General features: G+C 48.9%; 1 protein-coding gene across 4 annotated transcripts in view; it reads left to right on the forward strand.

Moving 5' to 3' along the window:
* The window catches only part of PROM1 (prominin 1), a 147719-nt gene that overhangs the window by 15601 nt on the left and 114130 nt on the right, over positions 1–17988 (forward strand). Inside the window, exon 2 of one of the 4 annotated variants that reach the window (XM_046657482.1) lies at positions 6153–6266. The gene's annotated coding sequence lies outside the window, so the exon portion shown is untranslated. Of the gene's footprint in view, positions 1–6152; positions 6267–6861; positions 6965–17988 lie in introns of those variants that run through there. The other 3 variants (XM_046657481.1, XM_046657476.1, XM_046657479.1) reach the window with 3 other exon arrangements.

The raw sequence follows: 17988 nt of genomic DNA on the forward strand, positions 1-17988 counted from the left end.
GCTGACTCCAGACAGGCTAGAAAGCCTGGCCCATGTTTCCGTCCTTCCCCTTCTGCCCTCATGCGGTGAACACTCAGGAACAGTCTCCAAATGAAATCTATGGAGAGACAACAAAAGGTTTGTTTGCATCTCAGCTCTCCCATTAAATAGCTGGCTGACTTTGGGCTAGTTTCTCTGCTGCCTTGCGCTTGGGTTTCCTCAAGGGCAGCGCCTGCTCCCCAAGATGTGGACAGCTTGGGATGAACAGATGCAGGCCCCTCGGACGGACTCAGTTAACCCAGAGCCATGATGTGATGAGACCGGTGTGGGAAAGGGGATAGCCACCCAGAGCCATGTATTTTCACTTTCTTTTTCTTAATTGAGGTAAAATTGGTATATAACATTATGTAAGTCTCAGGTGTGCAACATTATAATTCGACATCTGTGTACATTACAAAGTGATCAGCGCCTCAAGTCTAGTTACCATCCATCACTGGACAATTAACCCCTCGCACCCACTCACCCATCCCCACTGATCTCTTCTCTGCGTCTACGAGTTTGTTTTCGTTTTGTTTGTTCATTTCTTGTGGGCTTTTTTTTGTATTATGCTAAGTTAAATAAGTCAGCCAGAGAAAGACAAATACTGCATGATTTCACTCATATGTAGAATCTAAAAAAAAAGAGAGACTACAAAAAACTATTTTCTCTTTCGAAAATTTCCCGCAACCACCTTGTTCACTTTCCCAGGTTAACCTCCCCAGGTTTAGAGAGCAGGGGGCCTCCCAGCAGGCTTTGTCAGCTTTGTAATGTCAATAAGGAAATGTGCCGTGGGTCTTTCTTCCTCCTGGCTGCCAGGAGTCAGATCTTTCCTTCTGGGAAGGAGGAACAGGAGGTGGGCTGTCCCATCTGAGCACCCGGGAGACAATTGCCGCTGTTGCCACCTCACCACAGAAGGGCGGCGAGCGATCATAGTACAGATGGAGCCTTGTCTGCTTACAGCACGAGGGTGCAGCTTGTTCCGGGTATGGGGAAACCCCGGAGCTCCTGAACCGCACCCTGGCCTGAGAGAGGCAGCTCGGTGCCACAGGAAGAGGCTTGGAAACCAAAATGTCTGCCTCTTACTGCATGTGAGGACCCTTGAGGGGGACACGCAACCTCTCTGAGCCTCATTTTCCTCGTCTGTAAAATAAAGATAATAACTCTGCTCTTGTGGGGTGTGGATTAGTTTGCTAGGGCTGCTGTAACAAAGTACACAGACTGGTGGCTTAGCGAACAGAAATTTATGGTCCCACAGTTCTGGAAGCTGGAGGTCCAAAACCAAGGTGTTGTGAGGGTTGGTTCCACCTGACGGCCGTGAGGGCCTCTCTCCTTGGCTTGTAGATGGCCGCCTTCTCCCTGTGTCTCTTCACATGGTCTTCCCTCTGCGTGTGTTTTTGTACCCAAATGTCCTCTTTCTATAAGAACACCAGTCATACTGGATTAGAACCCACCCTAACGAGCTCATCTTAACTAATTACCTCTGTGAAGACCCTATCTCCAAGTGAGGGCACGTTGTGAGCCAGGTACTAGGGGTAAGGACTTCAATTGGAATTTTGGGGGGACACAATTCAACCCATAACAGGGTGGCTGCGATGATGATAGGGGATCAGGGCCGAGGAAGCGTTCATAAGTGTACCCTCTTTCCCCTCCTGGAGGCAGAAGGAGCCTTTCTCTTGGGGCCTTTCTATTATCTTTGTCTTGCCAGGGCAGTAGAAACAACTCTAGGCAGACTGTTGTTGGGTGGTTCCCTGCCACATGCCGCTGAGGCCACTGTACACTCCATGATGGACATGGGCCACAAGCTCAGCATAAAATGTCACAATGGCCCAGAAACCTGCTTCGGTGAATTCTTCCAGACCTTGTTTCTGTGTCCTCAGGCTTCAGGCCTTTTTGCATAACAAGCCATCTAGTGTGGCAACCAAAATCTCAGGCCTGGGGTCAGGCCAATCTGCATCCAATCTCCCACCTCTATTCCTCAGCAATGGCACTTTGCCAAGCCTCTTCACCTTGGGAGTCAAGAAAACGAATTGCATGCTTTGCTTCTGGAGTATAGTATGTTATTGAATCAAATCTAGCAAGTTTACATATATTCAATATCAGCATATACACCCCTGTTGTGTGGCACGTCCTCTCTCGGTCCCTGTCTTCCTGGCAGCTCATCCAGGCTCCGCTCCCTTTGTGTCCTGGTTCAATATGGACAACTGCTCTGCTCCATTTGCTTTCGTATCTTGTAAACAGGGAGAGAGTTCCTCAACCCAAGGAATGATGGGTAAAAAGAGCCACGTCTCTACTCTGAGACTAGTAGGTCTTCACGACATCCCCAATGAGCCTACCGTGCCCCTTGAGCCAAAGACCCAGCTTCTGCCCTGAGAGAGAGCAGCAGTGCAGGCAGGCTATGGGGCCAGACGCCAGGCTCCCGGCTCCCCCATGCTGGGGCCGGTGAGCAGAGATGAGCTTCGAGGGGCCAAACCAGGAGGGAGTTCCTGCCCAAAGGAGCTCAGGGCAGGGGCAGACCAAGTCCAGGGGCACCACAGGGGCTGTAAGGGACCCTCCCACAGGAGACCTGGGACCTCTGAATGACACTGAGAGGACAGCACTCTGATATGACTAAGCTGGGGCTCCAGACCCCAGGAGGCTGGGCTGGGTGCCCCAGATGAGAGTGGACATTCCTGACATCAGTCAGGTAGGAAGAAGAGGATGCTGGGACAGGAAGTAGCTTGGAAGGTGGGCCTTAAAATGGTGAGGACTTGCCACCTTCCTCTCTGTGGGCCCCTCTTTGGGGACCTGAACCCTGAAGGCATGGCGGACGGGTGCCCGGTGCTGTGGGGTGGTGGCCTCCACCCAGGTGGAGGCTGAGCCAGGCAGGGGACAGCCGTGGGCAGCCTTGAGAGTTCTGAGAGCAGTCATGTCAGTGGCAGTTGTCAGTTATTCTGTTTATGTCCCTTTGGTGCTTCCAAGACCCCCTATAAAACCTTGCTAAACAGTCCAGCCCATCTCAGCTGGTCTGGGGCCTGTGTTCAGAGTCAGGTCAGAGAGGTGAAGGACAGGCAGGGCCTTGTGACGCCAGGGGTGTGATGACACCAGGGAGACCCCGAGGGAAAGCAGAGCCTCAGAGGCAAGACTGCCACGGCCCTCCCATGGAGGAGAATGTCCCTACCTGCCTTCCATGGAGGCAACCATGCTGCCAACCATGGAGAATCAAGGTGAGAATTGAGGACACCCATGGGGCAGGCACAGCACCCAAATGACCAAATTCCTTCTCCATGGGTTTCCTGCCCAAAGACTGGTGTCCAGGATTGTGGGCTGCCTCTGGGTTGGGGCTGCATCTGGGTCGGGGGTTCCTGAAAGAGCAGAAGGTGTCCTGGAAGAACACAGGGCCAAGAGAACCTGTCCTGGACAGCCCGAGTCCAGTCCAGGAACACCAAGGTTGGAGGGTCAGAGCAGGACCGGCAAGGGGCTTACAGAGTTTAGGGTTTAGAAATCTTCATCTGTGTCTTCAAACCCTTTGACCTCATTTCCTAGTACAGCACTGGGACCACCCAGGCTCTTTGCTGTCCTGTGAGCACAGGAAGCGGCCTGTGTCAGGGCCTTCACACCTGCCATACCTCTCCCTGGCACCCTCCTCCCACAGCTAGTCACTTCGTTCAGGTCTCTGCCCAAGAGTCACCTCAGAGGTGTCTCTGACTGCCCCTGGAAAATATGGTGTCCTGTCTATCCCCTGCTCTTTCTCTGACTTCACAGCACTAGCACCCCACAGTTATATTCTACAGTTTGTTTGTTTATCTGATTATGGTCCCCAAAGCATGTAAGCCCCATGAAGGCAGGAGCAGTGTTTTGATCACGACTGACTCCCAAGGGCCTGGCACATGGCGGATACTCAATAGTATTCGTTGTGTAAATGATTAAAGGCGATAGATGTCAACTGCGCTCGTACTAGAGTCCCCAGACCGGCCTCTATGGAGTATCGGGCTGGCTAAGGGGGTGGGAAGGTGGCAGAGCCAATGTGGACGAGCTGCAGTTGTTTCTACCCGGCCCTGTCCACGCGGCCTCCCTCTCTCTGTTCCGCGGCTGTTTCCCCGGAGCTGACCAGCCTCTGCAGTTCTCCACCACGCGCCTTCACTGTCTTACCCTCGCTCGTGCTTTCACCTCGTACAGTGTATTTTCCTCATTCTCTGCTTTCCAAAATCTTGCTCCTCTTCCAGGCCCAAACTATTCATTCTTCAAGGGCCAGCTTGAGGCTATTAAACCTTTCTGTAAAAACCTTTTTGTACCAGGTGAAACTAATATTCCTTTCCCTTCGAACCCAGAGTGCTTTCTTTCTACTTCAGCTAAAGCAGTTTTCACAGTCTGGGGTAATCAGGACGTAACAGGGCTCTTCCCTCCCTAGAAGATGGTGAGGTGCTTACAGGCACGAATGGAGGCTTGGTAAATCTAGGACTTTGCGTATAATTAGTGCTCAATTAATGCTTTCTTGATTGAATAAAACTGACATTATTCTGAGAATTGGCTGGGGAAAAGGAAATGAATTTAACTGTGCGCTGTGTGCTACACGCTGCTAATAATGCCATCACGTTGTTTCCCAAACCCCTTATTTTTAAAAAAGCAGAAATCTTGCAGGATGCATATTACCAACCGTGTTTTACGAATGAGGGTCAGAGAAGTTATGTGAGCTTCCCAGGATCACACAGCTAGTAGGAGGCAGAACCAGTGTTTAAAGTCAGACATATATTTAAAGATAAAATAGCTTATATTCAGTTAAATGGTTTATATTCAATTAAATTATTTTTATTCCTATAAATTCAGTATGGAATTCTAGATGATGACATAGCTGGATATAAACAGGCATGGATGTATAAAGCTGATACTAACACACCCAAAGGTAAATAAAACGTGTGTCCTTTATCCACAAGGATGAGAATGATCCATATTGTCTTCTTTTTTGTGTGAGGAGACGCTGAACTCTGCAGACACCTGCCCCAGGTGAATCAAAACAATTTGCTACAATGAGGTCCCATAAACGGGTGATGTCTAATTAACATTTTTCTGGAGGCCAGAACTGCTAGTGTAGCTCACCCAGGGTGTGAAGTCAAGAGAGGCATTTACAGCAGCAATAACAGCTGATTGTAAGTATTTGCATGCCAATTACATTTATTCTAGGAAATCAGAAAAATTACCGAGTCCAGTAGCTATCACATTGGGCTCGTCAGCGGAAGCCACAGTTTAAAATTTATATTTTTAAAACCTCCATTGAAGCTAAGAATAGAAAAATAAGAGGGTTGCCCTGGAGTGGTATCTCAGGGCAAATTTAGCTCACTGAATTTAGCTTAGTCTCTGAAAACTAAAACTTTACAACAGTTTAAATCAAATTTTTAAAAAATCCATTAAAAAAAAAGCATCTTTCCACTGTTAAAAATATGGACTTGGGAAAATGCCATATGGAAAAAAGTGAAATTGAAGCTCTAGTTTACATGACACAAAAATCAACTTTAAATGACTTAAGGGGTGGAGGAGGAAGGCAGGAGCGTGTTGGTTTTCATTATAAGCCTTTCATTACAACTATTTGACTGTTGTATTATTTTGATGAAAATATAATTAATTCTGAAAATATAAATAAATTTTTTAAGAGAGAGAGAGAGAAAAGCATCTTCCAAATAACGCACTCTGCTGTTTCACGGCACTGATCAGAAAGCGAAAATTGTCCTTTAAAGCATTTCCATCGACTCCTATACTAAATACTTCCAGAGGAAAACCTAATGCATTTTTAAACTTTCATGCTTTTTTCCACAAAAGTTGGTGACCAAAATGTATTACCTACAAACTTGAACAAAGGAAAAACTTAAAAACCTAAGAAAGTATAAAAAGAGGGGCTGGATGGAGATACTTTTATACAATTACAGATATTTTTCCCTCAAAGAAAGTTTTCTTCTTTAAATGATAAAGGAGCAAATGCTTTCTTATTGAAAATCTAGAAAATACAGAAAAAATTTTAAAAGGAAAAGATTTGTGTCCTCTACTGCCAGACAATGGTGGCTGCCATGTTGGTGTGTTTCCTTTGTTTGATTTTTTTCTAAGCTTGGTTTCTATTGTTTCCGTGTTTGCTGTCGTTTATCTGCCACTCATTTTATTCTAAACAGTGCCGATGACCTGGCAAACGGAGCTGATGGGGCCTGCAGGAGGCTGAGCTGCCATCCACGCTGCGCTCACTGGTGAGTTATTTCTCATCTCTGGGCCAGAGGACGTTTACACAGGTGGGTTCCGAGAATCTGAGAAAAGCGACAAACACTCTGTCCACAAATCTGCACAGAGACCCACAACAGCTTGCACACCAGTTCAGAGCCCATGTCCAAACACCTTAGCCAGCCAGGAGCTTCGGGTTAAACACCCCTGACTAGGTGATTTTAAAGACCCCCTGGCTTTTACAACTCTGCCTTCTCAGAGGGGCTGGCACATGCCCTGTTTATTATTTAACCCCCTGTGGATTCTGAGTGAGAGGTGAGGAGGAGAGCCTTTCCAGCCTCTGCCTGCTCTCCCCACCCCAGACTGCTCTGTCATCTCTGTGAATCTTGCAATTAGGCTGTAGGAAAGGGGAGGTCACCAGGCTTTCTGCACATGATCCCAGGTCCACACGGCTGGGGACACTCACATTAAAACAGTCTATTTGAGTTGGGGTCAGGAGGAAAGGAGCCACCATTCAAGGCTTGAGGAAGTGTTTTGTTTTTTCTGCCCTGCAAAATGGTCCTGATTCATTACATGCCCTGGCATACATTCCATGCCACCTGGGCGTGATGGCCACACCCAACCCCTGGCCACATGGGGTCCAATGACTTGATCTAAGAGTCGCCAACCTCCAAACCCTTTTAGCCATAAAATGCGGTAACTGTGGCACACCCCATCCCTTCCTGCAGCGACACAGCCAAGCCAGCCCTGGGCAGTGTGGATTGGGAAGGTGAGTCGGGGACAGGGGTGGCTGCTGACAGGCAGGCAGAGGGTCTAGTGGGGCAGCTGGGGGCCCAGGTGCCTTGGGAAGGACTTCTGATTGGGAGGCTGGAGGAGGGGGGAATGGGGTATAAAGAAATAAGGAAGCTTCCATTTACTAAGTACTTAACTGAACCCAGGAAATCTATTATTCGAGCTTTTCAATAAACACACGAGATAGGTATTGCTCAGCTATTTACCCAACAAATGTTATGGGTTGGAGGCTCTACACCAGACCCTGCAGAGATGGCAGCAGACAGACAACAAGCCCCTGCTCCCACGGAGCTCCCCTTTGAAGGAGGAGCAGACAAGAAACAGTTGGACAAATAGGTCTATGAGATGATGGGTGAAAGTGCCCCCAAAGAAAAACTGAGCTACCTGAAGGGCTGGTGGGGCACAGAGTCAGGAGAGACCTGGGAGCCGTGTGGGTGTCTGGAAGTGTGCTCAGTGTGTCTGGGGGCCTGCAGGGAGGCCCTGGGAGGCTGTGGCAGAGTATTACAAGCCATGTTGGGCACTTTGGATGTTGTTCTGAGTAGGGGTTGAGATGGGGACAAGGTGGGTCTTTTAAGCAAAGGGTGACAAGGATCTGGCTTCCACTGTGAAAGCATCATTCCAGCCCCTGGGTGGAGAAGAGAGGGAGCAGGGGCGCAAATTATGACCCCTCGTTTACAGACAAAGACTCAGAGGCTCAGGAACATGCCTCAAAAATCTAATGGCACCCTGAGCGTCCCAAGGCTTTGAGTGACTTCCCTTCGCCTTTAGCATAGATCATGTATGTGCAGACAAGATCCTGCTTGGTCTGCCTCAGCCTGCCTCCCCAAGTTGTCTGGCCATCGCGTTACCTTTGGACTTCTCTCCAGACTCCTCAACAGGCCCGTGTTCAGGTACTTTCCTGGCCTTTGTGCCTTTGTCCTGATAGCTGCAGTGCCCTCTTCCCACTTGTTCATCTGGCCAAGTCCTAGTCATCTTTCGAATCCTTAGCCATCTTTTTCTCAAGAAAGCCACTCCTGTCCCCTGCAGACCAAGCCAGCTCTGCTAGATACCTCTGGAGGGTCCCCCTCCACTTTGGTGGCATTCCTCCCCTTTGGGAGTCCCCGCTCTTTGTTAGTCTCCTTTCTGGGCTCTGGAATACCCACGGGCAGGTTGTCTTGTCGCTTGTTCACCCCTCAGCACTTAAGCCAGGCACATGCTCTGGCACAGGTCTGGACACTTGATAATCAACACTGTGAGCTGAATAGAGCACTGGCCCAAGATCACGCAGCTCATCAGTAGGAAGATCAGGGTTCAAACTTCTGCTTCCAACTTCCTTGTAGCCTCGGGACTTGAACTCAAGTCTTAGTTTATTTCATCCCAGCTCGTGATGGCTCATGAATGAGCCATTTCACTTTTCTGGGCCTTGATTTTGCAAAGATAAAAAGAGAAGGCCAGACGCAAGTGTCTTTCCAGAGTTACACGCCTTGCAGGTGCTGCCCAAGCTTGCCTGACCACAGGAATCCCCCAGGCCCCGAGTGCTTCCCCAGAATACTTATTCTTGGCCTCACTCCAACCTGTGAATCACAACTCCAGGACTGACTTGGGATCCTGGTTCCGTTTGTTCACGAGTTTCATCAAGAGCCCCAGGTGATTCATATCACCAACTAAGTTTGGAAACACAGTTCAAGGGGACTCCGGCTCAGAGGAGGTTCCCAAAAGAAAATGGTCAGGGAGGAGGTAAAAACATGATTGCAATGACTATTTCAAGTAACAGCAGTTTCTTCTCAAATGTCTCTGCTCTTTTATAAAAAGAAACTGCAACTGGAGCCGGCTATTTATTTACGTGAATTATTTTGGGGGCCTAATAACAGAAGGTTCCTGAATTTCCACTGAGAGTGTAGTTTCCTGGAGAACTCTAAATAGCACTGCCCTGACGAGCTCTGACCCAGTCTAAATGAAAGAACACTCAAAAGGAGAGCAAACAAAGGCAAGGAAACTCTCATTGGCCATGAAAGGAGAGGCAGAAGGCCAGAGAGGTTAACTAACGTATTGGAAGGTGCGCAGATGGTAGGTGGTAGTGATGGAACGAGACCCAGCTCTCTGCCTCTGTGGCTGGTATTTTTCCTTCTCAACAACAAGAGTGTGCCAGGGCAATGTGGGTTCTGCACAGAAAACTGTGATGCCCACACTTCAGAGCAAAAGATGCCCCATAAACATCATCTTGATGATGACTCCTCCAAGAGCAGAGCCTGGCACAGAGCAGACACTCAGTGCACAGGGGCTAACTGACTGACCAACCCTACCCTCTGATCGCCCTGATTGGGGAGCAGGGCACTTTTCCGACTGTTTCATTCTCTGCCTTGTTGGAGAGAGTCTGTGGAACACCTAAGATAAGTTCCATAGTCAGACAGAAATACGTTTGATGAATAAAAAAATACAGTCATGTGCTGCATAACGATGTCTCAGTCAACGACAGACTACATATACAACGGTGGGCCTGTAAGATGAGTACCATAGAACCTAGGTGTATGGCAGGCTGTACCATCTAGGTTTGTGTAAGTACACTCTATGATGTTTGCACAAGGATGAAACTGCCTAGCAACATGTTTCTAGAATGTATCCCCATTGTTAACGGATATGTGACTGTATTCAATGCTGGATCAAGGGAGGCAGACTGATTCGCCCTCGGCTGTTTCTGTACCTCTCACAACCTCAGTTTCCTCATCTGGAAAATGGGGCTGATGTCTCCATCATCATGCTGTCGGTGAGGATTAGGTGAGATACTGCGTAGGAGCTGGCGCAGAACCAGTCAGCACTGGGTAAATGAAAGAACAGTCCAGTGCATGAGGGGAGGCAGTGGTTGATTCTGCCCTGGATTTGGAATTTGTCCTCCGTCCTCCCAGCCTCTCGCTCTCTCTTGCAAGTGGCAGCAACTACAGCTGTACCGTTCCTGAATGCAGAGCCTGTGATTAGTGGGGAGAGTATGAGTCCAAACACACTGTAGTAATAAAGGCAGAAATGAATGACAAAGAAGCCCCCACAGAAACCCCCGTCTTCCATTGACTGTGATATGTTGGCATTTTATTAGTTATGAGGAAGTTTGGTTACCAGGAACAGAAAAACCTAAAATAACGGTAGCTTAAACCCTATAGAGGTTTATTTGTCACTCATGATCACAGCAGTGGAAGGAAGCCAGTGCGAGGCCAGAGTGGTACTGTACTGTTCCTTCCATGTTGTTGCTCAGCTGGGCCTGACTTCTATTTTCAAGGTCAACTCATGACCCAAGGTAGCTGCTGGAGCTCCAGCCGTCAGTCCAAATTCTGTCCGGCAGGTAGGAGGAAGTGATGAAGAAGGAGGCACCCTCTCCCTTTGTGATGGTTAATTTTGTGTGTCAACTTGACTGGCCACAGGTGCCCAGATTAAACCTTGTTTCTGGGTGTGTCTGTGAGGATGTTTCCAGATGCGATTAGCATTGGATTCAGTGGACCCAGTAAAGTGGATGGCCCTCCCCAATGTGGTTGGGCATCATTCAGTCTGTTGAGGACCTGAATAGATCAAAAGGCGGAGGAAGGAGAAACTCTTCCTTTTTCCCGCCTCGTTGCTCGAGCTGGAACATCTCATTCCATCTTCCCTTGCCCTCGGACTGGGATGTACGCCATGGGCTCCCTGGTTCTCAGGCCCTCACACTCAGACTGAAATACATCACTGACTTCCTTGGGGCTCCAGCTCGCAGATGGCAGGTGGTGGGACTTCTCAGCCTCCGTAGTCACCTGCGCCAATTCCTAGTAGCAGATCTCTGTACACTAGATATCCTACTGGTTCTGTTCTCTGGAGAACTGTGGCATACACCCTCGAAGGACATTTCCCAGAGACTGCACACACCACTCCTGCTTAAGTCTGCTTGACCAGAATGTAGTTAGACGGGCACTAAAGGCTGGGAAATGTAATCTTTACTGAGGAGGTCATGCATGCTGCTTAGTTCAAGGTTTCTGAGTAGAAGAGGAGGAATGGACATTGGTGAACAAGGAGCAGTCCTGGCCACATCCTTATTATCTGTGTGCTGCTTGAATACTAGCCAAGTTCAGGGCTTTTCTTAGGTTGTCTTTCAACGCTGAGTTGGGGTGAAGAATAGAATGCTTTTTTCTTAATCGAAAATCTTAAAAGTAACCTAACATATGGAACTGACATCTGGGCAGTTGCTCTCCTTGAAATGGGGCTGGGGAGCCTAGCCCGCGCCCTGCGCCCACTCTAGGGCTCTGTGCATCACAGTTAGAAACCCACACTCTCGGACTGCAGGCCCTTGGAGAGAGGGCTTCTGGTAATGAAGGGTAAACAGGCTTTTATCAGTATTAGCTTGTAAGATACACATTCCTGTGTGCTCTTTGTTTTAGGGAGCAGAAGTGGAGGCTCAGAGACAGCGAATCATTTGTACAAGGTCCTAGAGCCACACGCCCACATCTTTCCATGCTCTGGGCTGCCTCTCATTCCAGGATGAAGGGCTCGAGTCTGGGATTTTTCCAACATTCTATTTTTCCCTATCATGAGACGAAGGAGCAATTCCTGAGCTAAGCAATCTGGAACCCTCGGTGGCCATCTTCAGTGATCCTCTAGCTATAGTCTACTGAATCCTGTGCTTCTGCCACCAGCATCAGGAGCCCAGTGACGGGGAGTTTGTGGAAAGATGAGCTTGGGGGGAGAGCTGAGTGGGGCTGTGTGGGATGGGGAGGGCGTAACCCGGAAGCTCCACAGATCCTGTGCTGGGGAACATTCTCCTCAGTGGCCATCAGAAGACAGGCTGCAGTGACCACACAGGGCACTCTGGAGGCAGATATAAGTGGGAGTTGTACCGGCAGTGCCATGGCATGTCAAGGCAGGCCTCTGGGGCAAGAAACACCAGGTTTATTTGGGGTACGTCGGGTTTAGTGGGGAATCCCTCGGCCCAGCTCTCAGCGATGGGTGGGCCATAGTTTGAGAGCCACTGGGCCAGGCATTCTCTGGGAGTATTGTGGCTTTAACTTACTGTCTCCCGAGCAGGGGGTGCCGAGGAGCTGGGAGACCGAGGGGGAAGACATGTCCCCACAGCAGGGGGCCCTTTGTGGATGAGAGTGGTTTGGCAACTTCCACAGCTTCCAGTCACTCTGAAGTCAGAGGCTCGGGGATTCTTTAACTGCTGTACATCCGGGAAACGGGAACAGCCAAGGCCGAGCTCAGTGTTGGCCCCGAGAGGAGTGAGGGCGTGCTTGATGTGTCTCCAGTCTTCCTTTCTTCTTCCTGCCTGAAAGGACAGAGGCACGTGAGTTCTGGGCAAAGCCGTGGTTTTGAGTCAGAAAGAACTGAGATTTAATCACTGTTCCCCACTGACCAACACTGGGACATGAGGGAAGCCAGCAGCCAGCATGCAGCAGACACTTAGTAAATACTGGCTGAATAATAACACATGTCAGGCCCTGTGCAGAGCTCTTTGTATGTATTAACTCATCGAATCCTCATAATCTTATGCCATATTAGGTGCTAATAGCAGCCACAATTTACAGACAAGGAAACTGAAGCACAGAGAAGTTAACTAACGCATCCCGGGGGTGTGGATGGTAAATAACAGGGAGTCTGCCTCCAGCACGCAGGCTTTGAACCCCTCTGATATGAAAGGCTGAATACGTGCAGTCTCTGGGAGTCTTAGTTTCCTGGTCTGTGGGTGGTCAGTGCGGATGGGGGCAGCTTGAGGTTAAGTCATTTGCAACGCTGGACAAATTGCACGTGCAGGCATGGCTGATGAAGTGGTGGGCACGTCCCTGGAAGGCCATGGCTGGAGGGTCCAGAGGCCCCCTGGAGAGAACTCAGCCTGGGAGCAGAGAGTGATGGCAGACAAGCTGGGCAGAGCAGCAAAACAACAGACATGGGTGGGAGTGGCGGTTCTGTGATCAGTGTGGTGTGATCACTGAGTCATTTTGTCCTGCCTAGTTCCCTGCGACCTTGCACCTGTATTCTCCAGAGAGGCGCAGTGGTGGGTAAAAACAAAATGAGCATTTGACCAAAGTGCCCTCAGGAGAAGGCTGGCCGGTACTAGTATGGCGTCCCTTTAACAGAGGGTGACATCAAGGAGAGAGGTGTTCTCTACGTCTCCAAATACCTTACAGAGTATAGAAAATCATCATCCGACCCAGGAAACCACAGTGATAGAGGTGAGGAGGGAGCTCCCAGCAGCTCAGCCTCGCTGAGAGCAGAAGGGGAGGAAATGGCCAATTCGCCAGCTGCTGAGCAGACTCCTGCTCACAGGGGTGTCCCCAGACTGGTGGGGGAGGGGAGGAAAGAGCATACAGGGCGAGCCAAGGAGACACAGCCAGGATGCCAAGAGAGTTGTGAAATCTGTGCCAGTGAATTTTGAGAAAATTAACCCGTGTTAGTGCTTATATCCCTTTAGTAGAGAGAATCACTAGGAAGAAAGAGGTGCTCCCCAAGACTCTGAAGACCTCAAGGGCTGGCCCATGCTGGACAGAAGCAGAGTGAGAAGGAGGCAGAGAGTGCAAACCTGGGGCGAGTGGAGAAAGCAGCTGGGGGGCAGAACCCAGAGAAAAACAACGCTGAGGCGCGGCCCCTAAGAGGGGGCACCAGCAGGAAATATTCATGAGCACCAACTGTGCCCTTTCGTAAAGCCCTCATAATACCTCAGTAAAACAAGCGTTGTTATTCCCACTTTGCTGATGGTAAAGCTGAGATTCTGAGAGGTCAGACAACCTGCCTGCTCACACAATACGCCACAGAGGCAGGCTTTGAACCTAAGACTGTTTGGCTCCAAAGCGCTTGTTCCGCCTCCTACACCAACTTACCATTTTCCCCTGGAACTGACCCTGCAGAGAACATACTTCTCATACCACAAAGGGCTTCTAGAACCTGCTTCTGCAGGACGGTGCCTCCAAGAGTCACCATTGCTCACGATGTCTTTGAAGCCCACAGATATTTGATAAATATCTGTAGAAGAAGAGTGGGAGGAAGAAAGAGAGAAAAAAGAAGGAAAAGAAATTGGCACCTACTCTGTGCCAAGGCCTCTATATACGGTCACATTTCATTTTCTTTGTGGATTAATTTATACCTCCCTTTATTTCTGAAGCTCCTGGAGGCAGCCGTAAGCACTGTCAGGTCCATTTCCAGTGAGGAAACGTAGGTGCAGAGAGGTAAAGCGATGAGTCTAAAGGGGCTCAAGCACCCAGGGGAGGGTGCTTATAACTGGGTTCGACCATTCAATGCGTATTTATTGAGCTCCTACTCCGAGCCAGGCACAGTTCTAGGCTTGTGGGATATTTCAGTGCACAAAGCGGATAATGACCCCTGCCCTCGCAGAACTTACGGTTTGTGGGAATCTAAAATTCCAGTGATGTGTAACAGAGGAAAGGGCGGCAGGCCCTGACGCAGAATACGCAGGAAGTAGATCTCCCGAGGCTGCCATCTTGGGCTGAGCTCCATGTCATCCCCGTCTCCCGCTTTACTATCTGAAGCCGGAAGCAGGTGGCCTGCAGGACAGTGGAGGAGGTGGCATGGAGTCTCTTCCCTGGCTGCCTCCATAGGAGGTTTGGGGGTTTGAGCCCTTCTGATTAGAAGGGTAAGATCCGGATGCTGATGGAACAGTTCACAAGAGTTATGAATCTCTAGGAACATTCCTAGCTGTTTTGAGTTCCAAATTCTGGCCCAGGTTTGGGGAGGAGGCCATACTCCCCAGATCTATGCAGTCCCCCTGGAGCTCCATGTTTTGAGGGCTCTGGAAGAATCTGAAGATGGTGGTGGCGAGGATGTTGGTGTCTCATGTTGGGTTCTGTCAGCCCGGGCAGCCGAAGGGCTCCCTCAGGTGGTTTTTTGGGCTGTGGGTGTCAGAGCAGGAACGGATCATGTTGGGCTCTTAGTGGTGGGTGATGGCAGGTGACAGACTGGGTATGAAGCACATCTTTGGGAACTCACAGAAACACCTCATAGGTACTTAAAGAGGCATCCAATTTCCTACTTAGATAGGTGGATGTGGGGTGGGGCATGGAGTCATTTTAATTGGGCCATAAGTGTAAATTAGACCTTATTTTGTAGACCCAGGATGTTGAGGACAGCAGACATTTGTCACATATAATAACTGTACTTTCCTTGCCAGCAATTGAGAGGAGAGAGACAACGAGGAGAAGTTGAATCTAACAGATTATTCCAAAGGCCAGAGCCCTTCAAAAGAAAAAGGCTGGAGTCCTTAATAGGACGCCAAGGCCCTCATGAACGAGCCCCTGAGCACCCACCCTGTGTAGCCTCCTGGCAGGCTCCCCTCTCCGCACACCTTCTCCTCCCCAGCCCTCTTCGGGGTGATCTTCCTAAACCTAGTATCACCCCAATACTCCTCCACTTTGCAACCTTTGACGGCTCCTGCATTGCCTCTAGATGGTCCCAATTCTTTAGCATGGAGTATGAGCTCCTTCACAACCTGGCGTCTTCCCTCCTACCACTCTAGATTCATCTCTTCTTATTCATCTTCTCCAATATTATGTTCCAGCCCCACGAGATCATTGACTGAATACGAATGCACCTGGGTATGCTGACTCCTCTGCTCACAGTGTCCTTCTCCTGTCCTCTATCTGGTGAAACTTCTCTTTCCAAAGAATTCGCTCAAGCACCATAGCCCCTGGGAAGCATTTGGGGATCCACCCGAGGGTGATCTGAGCATTCCTTCCCATCTTCATGCCCACACTTACTTTGTCATCTCCCTTTATTATGCACCTAGAATTCACGGTGACCTTTATTTGTTTCCCCCACTGGATGGTGACATTCTGGAGGTCTGAACTCGGTATTAATCATCTCTGTATGCTTAGAGATATTCGAGTACAGAGTGACATCCTAAAGAGACTTGTTTAGGGAACAAAGGGAAATGTGTGCATGGGCTCTGGTCTTGCCCAGTATTGCACAGAGTCACACAAGGGCCAGCACGAAATTTAAGGGGGTGCCCCAAAAGCTCATTAATTAAGTTACATAATATTTTAATGAAAAATTTCTTTAAATCTATATAGATTTAAATCTATATATTACACGTAGTTTTAAATAAAAACTCCATGATGAACAAATCTCAAAATGCTCATAAAGATGGGATCTGATCCTGCACTTGCGTGACTCTCCTCTGTCACCAACTCCTAGTCTGGACCCTAAGCAATTTGCTCAGAGGAGGTGACTCCCAACAGCACACGCTGAGTGGCTGAGTTAGCACTGCCGCCATGAGACTGGAGAGGGGGCATGGTTTAGAAAGTGAAGAGAAGGTGAGGGAGATGGTAAAGGCGGTGCGTCTATCCATCAGGCGTCAATAGAAAGCAACCCCGGCTAACCTTAGTCAGAAAAGGAGCATACTGGAAGGGTATTGTATGGCTCCTGGACTTAGAAGGCTGAAGAACAGAATCAGAATCAAGGGCAGTGGGCACAACCTGGTTAGGACAGCCGCTGGCACCTGGTGCCACCCATGCCACCACCACTGTCACTCCTCTGATAGTCTGATTGGCCTTATTTATTGTATTATACACTCCAGGGTCAAAGTCCCAGGCAGGAGTAGCTAACTGGCCAGGCCTGGATAGGGCCATGCCGTGGGTGCATGACAGGTGAATAGGAGGATAATCTTCTGGCTTTTGTGGTGGAAGGCGCTGGGCTGTAACCCACTACTACTCCCCACAAAGGGGAGCTTGTCCCAGCTGGAAACAAGGTTGCATGTTGGACAACTCAACACTTGGCAAATATGTAATGTGGGTAAGGTTGATTTCTCTGTTGGGAGACTGCTTAGAGCCATTAGTTAAGATGGAGAACTCTGGAGAAGGAACAAACCTATTTTTTGGAAAACAGCAAAAGGAAAAATACTAAATTCGTTTCGTATTCAGATATGTACTCTGGTTCTATCACATGAGAAGTCCGGTTGGACACATTTGGCTTGTTTTCCATGGTGATGATAAGCTGTAGAGATGGTGTGACCCTCTTATACCTTCCAGCACAGTTCTCCCAAAGAGCTGCCTTCTTGGGGTGGGGTTGGGGGGCGTCAGAGCCGTCCTATAACCTGTCGCCACAGCGTCTTTACAATACCATTTTATCAAGCTTATCCAACCACCCACAGACCTGCAGGATGGGAGAGCGCAAGGCAGGAGTCTAAAGAAGGATCATGTCCTGACCTAAATACAATCAGAGGTGGAGAGGTCAGAGGGAGAGAGCGAGCTCTTACTGGAACCCTCCGTGTGCAGGCGCCATTCATGACTCACCTCATTTAATGCTCTCAAAATCCAGGAGTACTGCCAGTGTTCACTCTTCTTCACAGGTGTGGAAGCTGAGGCTCTCGGGGTTAGGTAACATGTCCAAGGTGACACATGGAGTCAAATCCAAAGCCAGGTTGGCCTATTCCGGAGTCCATGTTACTGTCTGGCCCGTAACAGAGAGGGAGTAACTTTACATCCATCGCTGGACCTTATTTATTAAACTTTTGAGGTATTTGATATTTCCCTTCCATAAGAACTAATGTGATAAAAATAGCCAAGACTAGACTGATGCCAGATCTCTCTCCTTGCTTGTTCACTCTGGTCTTTCACTGCACATTCAGCTCCGCCCCTGGGCCTCGACCTCAGCACACATCACACCTTCACTGCGGCTCGAGGACAGGCCCAGTGCCACCTTCCATTTCCAAACATTCCGGCCATTGACTTTTTTTTGTGCCTTTTTATAAAAGAAAATTTCAAACTGGTACAAAACAGAACTCCGGATACCTATTACCCAGCTTCAATAATTTTACCGACTTAAATTCGCCTTGAGTGCATGCTCCCAATGTTCGTTAGTATTCCCTGCATCTCCAGGTCTCCTTACCAGTGGGTTTTTCCTTAGAATTCAACCTTAATCTTACTTTCCTTGTCTCCTTTCCTTCAAATTAGGTACCTCTAAGAGCGACAAATCCTCTTTTTGTGTTTATGCGTTTTAGCACTTTGAGACAGGGTGAAATGAGTCTTGAAGTGTTTTGCAGAATGACAGGCATACGAATGTCTTCTT

Source organism: Equus quagga, chromosome 3 (assembly GCF_021613505.1).
Source record: "Equus quagga isolate Etosha38 chromosome 3, UCLA_HA_Equagga_1.0, whole genome shotgun sequence".
Taxonomy (NCBI): domain Eukaryota; kingdom Metazoa; phylum Chordata; class Mammalia; order Perissodactyla; family Equidae; genus Equus; species Equus quagga.